Source organism: Coturnix japonica, unplaced genomic scaffold (genome assembly GCF_001577835.2).
Source record: "Coturnix japonica isolate 7356 unplaced genomic scaffold, Coturnix japonica 2.1 chrUnrandom526, whole genome shotgun sequence".
Taxonomy (NCBI): Eukaryota; Metazoa; Chordata; class Aves; order Galliformes; family Phasianidae; genus Coturnix; species Coturnix japonica.
In genome coordinates this window covers 54,666-60,690 of record NW_015439910.1, presented here as the reverse complement: position 1 = coordinate 60,690, position 6,025 = coordinate 54,666, and the positions used below count along the sequence as shown (strand labels likewise).

Here is a 6,025-nt window from a genome sequence, read left to right as displayed (position 1 = left end):
TGACTGTACAAACTATACCACTGCTATCGGACCCTAAGACACTTTATACAGAAATGAATAAAGAGGAACTGGAGGTGTGGTTGCGTATGGGAGCTGTTCATAAAGATGGGATTTGGATGATTGGTGAGAAACCTATGATACCACATAAATATTTGCTAACTTTGGTAAGGTGGTATCATGATAGAAGCCATGGCGGTCCAGGAAATATTGCAAATCAGATTGATCGTTTATGGATAGCACTGGGAGTATATGCGGCAGCAAGACGAATTGGTGCAGGATGTGAAATATGTCAAAAGTACGGGATAACCAGACCCAGGATGGAAGAAGGGAAGAGACCTCCAGCTGAATATCCTTTTCAGAAACTTCAAATTGACTTTGCTGAAATGCCACCAGTATTGGGATTTAAATATATGTTAGTTATTGTGGATCATTTGTCTGGCTGGGTGGAAGCATTTCCTACACGAAAGAATGATACAAAAACTGTGATTAAAATTCTGTTACGAGACTTAATTCCAAGGTACAGCGTCCCATAAGAAGTAGACTCAGACAGGGGAATACATTTTGTTTCCTCAATGATGGCCGAATTGTCAAAGACACTGGGAATTACTATGGCAGCGCATACAACGTATCATCCACAGTCGTCCGGAAAGGTAGAGAGAATGAATAGGACTATTAAAGATAGATTAGGCAAGTAATGTCACATACAGGACTCAAATGGCCAGATGCATTACCTTCAGTCTTATGGGATTTGAGAACATCCCCTAGGGAGCCTTTAAAAATTAGTCCAGCTGAGGTTTTATTTGGGAGAGTAGTGGCAGTACCAGGAACATATGTCTCAGCAAAAACTGCACTTTTGGAAGGGGAAGAGAATATTACTCAATATTTGTTGTATTTACAAGATTCTTTTAAGCGAATTCAGCAATATGCTTATTGTTATCAAGGATTACCAAGAGATGTTAAAGTACATGATATTATTCCAGGAGATATGGTAATGGTGAAAGTGTTTAAACAGAAACATTAAATGGAGCCCAAATGGGAAGGGCCCTATTGTGTGTTGTTAACTTCTCTTTATGCTATTAAGGTCAAGGGTAAAGAGGCATGGATCCATCATACTCATGTGAAAAAGGTCTCTGCATCCTTTTCTTCCTCATCTGCATAGCCTCAGGACATCGGTATCAGTATGAATTCTCCTATCGTGACATTTTGTCTGGACATCAGGTAACTCTGAAAACGAAAGAGGTTTCTACGACTCAGCATGAATTCATCATAGAAGGAGAAAGAAATACTGACTTATTACAACTCAGCAATGTCCAAACCCCTTTTGGAACATTTCTATGGTATACCCCGGTATTACTCGAGCTAATTTTAGTTTTTGCATTAGAGCACGATTTTCTTATCCTTCATACCCCCAGAGTACCTCCTTCTCGGCTCCGAGCAGTATGGGCTAACCATAATATTAATTTTAGAGAACCAAGCAGTGGTACTGGAATCTGGTGTGTGGGTATGCTCCCCGGCTTCAACAATTTGTGCTGTCATAAATTCTCCATTGCGTACCCTCGCGACGGGTTTAAATTAGTTCATACACATTGGCAAGAGGTTAAATGGGGACCTATGTCCTGGCGTGACACAGGTAGATATGCTCAGCAGATGAGACACCGAAGGTCTTTACAGCCACATGTCTCTTATGAATTAGGCCACTATCGTTATTGGACAGATAATTCTCATGTATCAATAATGCAATCGTTTGCCCAGAATCTAAATGTCAGTGATTGTTGGATTTGTTCAGCCTTACCTAGATCAGTAGCACATGGAGTAAATTTGATTGGTATCCCTATTCATGTTAATACTACTATTGGTCATATTTGGAATACAACAATATTAAGAAGTAATTTTACCACTCATGCTTTATCATTGGCTCATACACGATTGGAGAACAATACTTATATTCATTGTGTTGAAAATCGTGATTCTACTGGAACCTATTTGGGAAATTGGACTTTACGATGTGATAATCTCACTGCTATTAAAAACAGAAATCAATTGATTTTGAGTCTCCCAGGAGCCTATTGGCTGTGTGGAGAACATGCGTACAAAATTTTACCCAAAAAGTGGCGAGGAAGATGCACTTTAGGCCTAGTTGTACCCGATATGGAGATCATTCCCAGAGAAATAAATGGAACGTTATGGCATAGGTCTTTCTATGGACGTACTAAAAGAACTATTTTAAATCCTTTAATTGAACGACCAACAGGATTCCATGCATTTGTGCGTTGGTTTATACCTGGTTTAGGTGTTAGTGAACTGGAAAGAGCAATACTGAATGTGTCAGGGGAGGTGGAGAAGTTAGCTAATGCAACGGCTTATGGCTTATTAACTATACAAGGCGAGCTTACAAACTTATCTAAAGTAGTTTTGCAAAATAGAATGGCACTAGATATGCTTTTAGCTTCGCAAGGGGGAGTGTGTACTGTATTGAATGCTAGTTGCTGTATGTATGTTGATCAAACTGAGAACTGTGTCCAGGTGTGAGCCCTCCAGTAACAAAAAGATATGAGATTTTGGAAAGGGTCCAGAGGAGGGCCACAAAGATGATCAGGGCGGCTGGAGCACCTCCCCTGTGAGACAGGCTGAGGGAGTTGGTTTGTTCAGCCTGGAGAAGAGAAGGTTGCGGAGGTGACCTCATTGCAGCATTTCAGTACCTGAAGGGACTTACTTCCAGGAGGGGAGTAAACTCTTCGAAAAGGGCTGATAATAGCAGACTAGGGAAATGGTTTTAAGTTGAAGAGGGAAGATTTAGGTTGGATGTTAGGGGTAAGTTCTTTACTAGAGGGTGGTTAGGTCCTGAACAGGCTGCCCAGTGAGGTTGTGGATGCCCCGTCCTTGAGGTGTTCAAGACCAGGTTGGACGGGCCCTGGCAACCTGATCTAGTAAATGTGTATGTTTGGTGGCCCTGCTAGGCAGGGGGGTTGGAACTACATGATCCTTGAGGTCCCTTCCAACCCGGGTAATTCTGTGTGTGATTCTGTGTGTAATTATTAACTGATGTTGGAAAAATATGGGAAGTAAGTAAGACGATGCAAGAAATACAAAAGGACAGTACTTGATGGGGTTTTTCTGAAACATGGCATTGGCTGACATCCTGGTTGCCAAATCTTTCTAATATTGCTAAGAAAATTATCTTGATTATAACTGTTGCAATTGTTCTTATTGTTATTGTTTATGCACTAATACAATGCTGTATGCGTATGGGGTCTGCTTTAGCTGTAAAGGCACCACCACCACCTAAGATAGTTTTTGGTAGATATCAATAAAATACTTGGGAAAGTAGCAATTAGAAAAGGGGGGACTGTTAGGGAAAATGCTAAATTTCTCAACCAATATGCTACTCGTGTATCCCCTGTATAGCCCTGAACCATGACCCATGTAGGGGTGTTAGAGTATTGTGAAGTTATGAAACAGCAGAGGTAGACAATGATAGTGCTGACATTGCTATTTAGTAGTTAATAAGTTAAAATGTATAGTTTAACCATAAGACAGATGGAATGGACTGGTCTAGCTTGGATGGCTTGGATGAAAGAAGATAATGAATTTTTGGACGAGTTCAAAAGAAGAGTAACACGTGAAGCATGAAGCCTGGGCCTAGGATGAAACACAGTGAGAAAGAAGGACTGAAGATATATTGATTAATCACGAGAAATGAATAACATAAATGATGTAATGTTTACCTGATCATATAAATATAGGACGTCTGTAAAGCTTGATGGTCATTCACTAGGAGTGACCCAAGCTCTGTATGCATGTTTCACCTGAGCACTGAGCTTGTTAACAAAATCAACCCTGGAGTACCCACAAGTTCGAGTCTCGACCTGGTTCCTTTCTGCAACAATTCTGCATTCCATCTCAGACATTCAGATCATGACATAAAGTGTCATCTGGGGCACCAGGGCCATCACCTACGCAGGATGTGCTGCACAGGTTTTTTTTGTGTTTTTTTTTTTTTTTTTTTTTGTTGGTTTTTTGGTTTTTTGGTTGTTTTGTTTTGTTTTTTTTTTTCATGTCAGCAGAGTATGCCTTTCTCTTGATCATGTCCTATGACCGCTACGTTGCCATCTGCAAGCCCCTGCACTAAGGGACCTTGATGGACAACGGAGCTTGTGCCACCATGGCAGCAGCTGCCTGGGGCACTGGGGTTCTCTATTCCCTGCTGCACACTGCCAGTACGTTTTCACTGCCTCTCTGCCAAGGAAACATTGTGAACCAGTTTTTCTGTGAAATCCCCCAGATCCTCAAACTCTCCTGCTCAGCATCCTACCTCAGGGAAGTTGTGGTTATCATTTTTAATTCCTGTTTAGCCTTTGGGTGTTTTGGTTTCATAGTTGTGTCCTATTTGCAGATCTTCATGGTCATGCTGAGGATGACCTCTGAGCAGGGACGGCACAAAGCCTTCTCCACGTACCTCCCACACCTGGCCGTGGTCTCCCTCTTTCTCAGCACTGCCTTTTTTGCCTATCTGAAGCCCCCGTCTGATTTCTCCCCATCCATGGACATGATGGTGGCAGTTCTGTACTCAGTGGTGCCTCCAGCACTGAACCCCATCATCTACAGCATGAGGAACCAGGAAGTCAAGGATGCAGTGAGGAAAGTGATGACCAGGTGTGTTTCAAAAACATTGAAGTGCGTATCTTTTGGAATTCATGACATATAATGCAGCTTTTTACTGATGCAGACTCTTTGTTTTGTTTTGATCAGTTTTTATAAGCGTAGTGTTTTAAATCTTATTCTTATTTTAAAACACTGTAATGCTTTTCACTGAAATGTTATTATTCAAATTAATTCTTCTTCAGTTTGTACCTTTGTAGTGTAGCCCAGACACACTGTACATAATGAACCAAGCTCTCTGTGAATCCTAACAGAATAAAGGACATGCAGTTACTCCGTCTGTCCTCCTTCTTGTGAGACATTTCTGCATCTGCTGGGGTCGGATGTTCTCAGAAACGTACAGTCCAGCAGGAAGCCCATGGCTGATCATCAAACTGTGTGCTGACTTCAGCCTGCAACAGCTGACAGGACATCCCTGGGCTCCTGGCTGGGGTCTGTGCTTCCAGGCTCACATCTGTCAGTGCCTCTGACAGGCCAGCAGCAGCAGTTGGTTTGCATGTTGGTTGTCACATCCCCTCTTCCTCATTCCCTGTGAGATTCTGAGGAGATGTTCTTGGATATGGGTTATCATGTCTGAAGTTTCCAAGCTTCCTTCAGGGCTTTTTTTAATTTTGTACACAGAGGTGTTCACTGCCTCCAGGATGGTTTGTGGTAGAGGAATTCTGCACAAAGGTCTGATAAAAGTTACCCATCGCCTACAGGAGCCATTCTTGGAGCATTGGCTGGTAGGTAGAAAGCTGCCCTTAATGAAATGACTGACGTGAGGAGGTTGGGAGAAGCCTGGAGAACAGAGATGAGAGACTGAGGGGAGGGAAGAGGAGCCTATGTGCTGTGCACATTACCGTCTGCACCAGCAATGGTGACCCACTGTTACCACTGCTGAAACACACCTCCCATTGCCTCACTCTGCTCACATCCACTGTTTGGTCTTCAGAAACATTCAACAAAAATTGGTGAATATCAACAAGTGCCATTTTTTCCACTTGGAGGAATTCAATGGCACACCATTGCTTCATGTGCACTTCATTGTCATATGCCATTCTGTCAGGCTACCACTGTGCTGCCATCTTTCACACGGCAGCAACACGTAATGAGATGTTGGTGGGAAGATTCAACCTCTACAGCCACATCTCCTACATCCGCTTCTGATGTTACGGCCCAGGTAATACAAGAGGGGGCATTACTATTGAAGCAGATCTTATCTGAGTTAACAGCTGGACGGCCTGAAAGGTCATTTCTCTCCCTGAGAGGTCTGGCTGCGCTCAGTCCATGCCAAGGGCGACTGCCAAGCTCCCAAGCACTTGGGGAGTACGAGGGGCTGTGGGAGGATAAATGCAGACCTTGTTTCTTTCAGCCTCTCCAGCTC

The 6,025-nt window shown here is 42.8% G+C and overlaps 1 pseudogene; it reads left to right on the top strand.

Moving 5' to 3' along the window:
- Positions 1-4,084: 4,084 nt before the first annotated feature.
- On the top strand, positions 4,085-4,705 carry LOC107307262 (annotated as a pseudogene).
- The last annotated feature ends 1,320 nt before the right edge of the window (positions 4,706-6,025 follow it).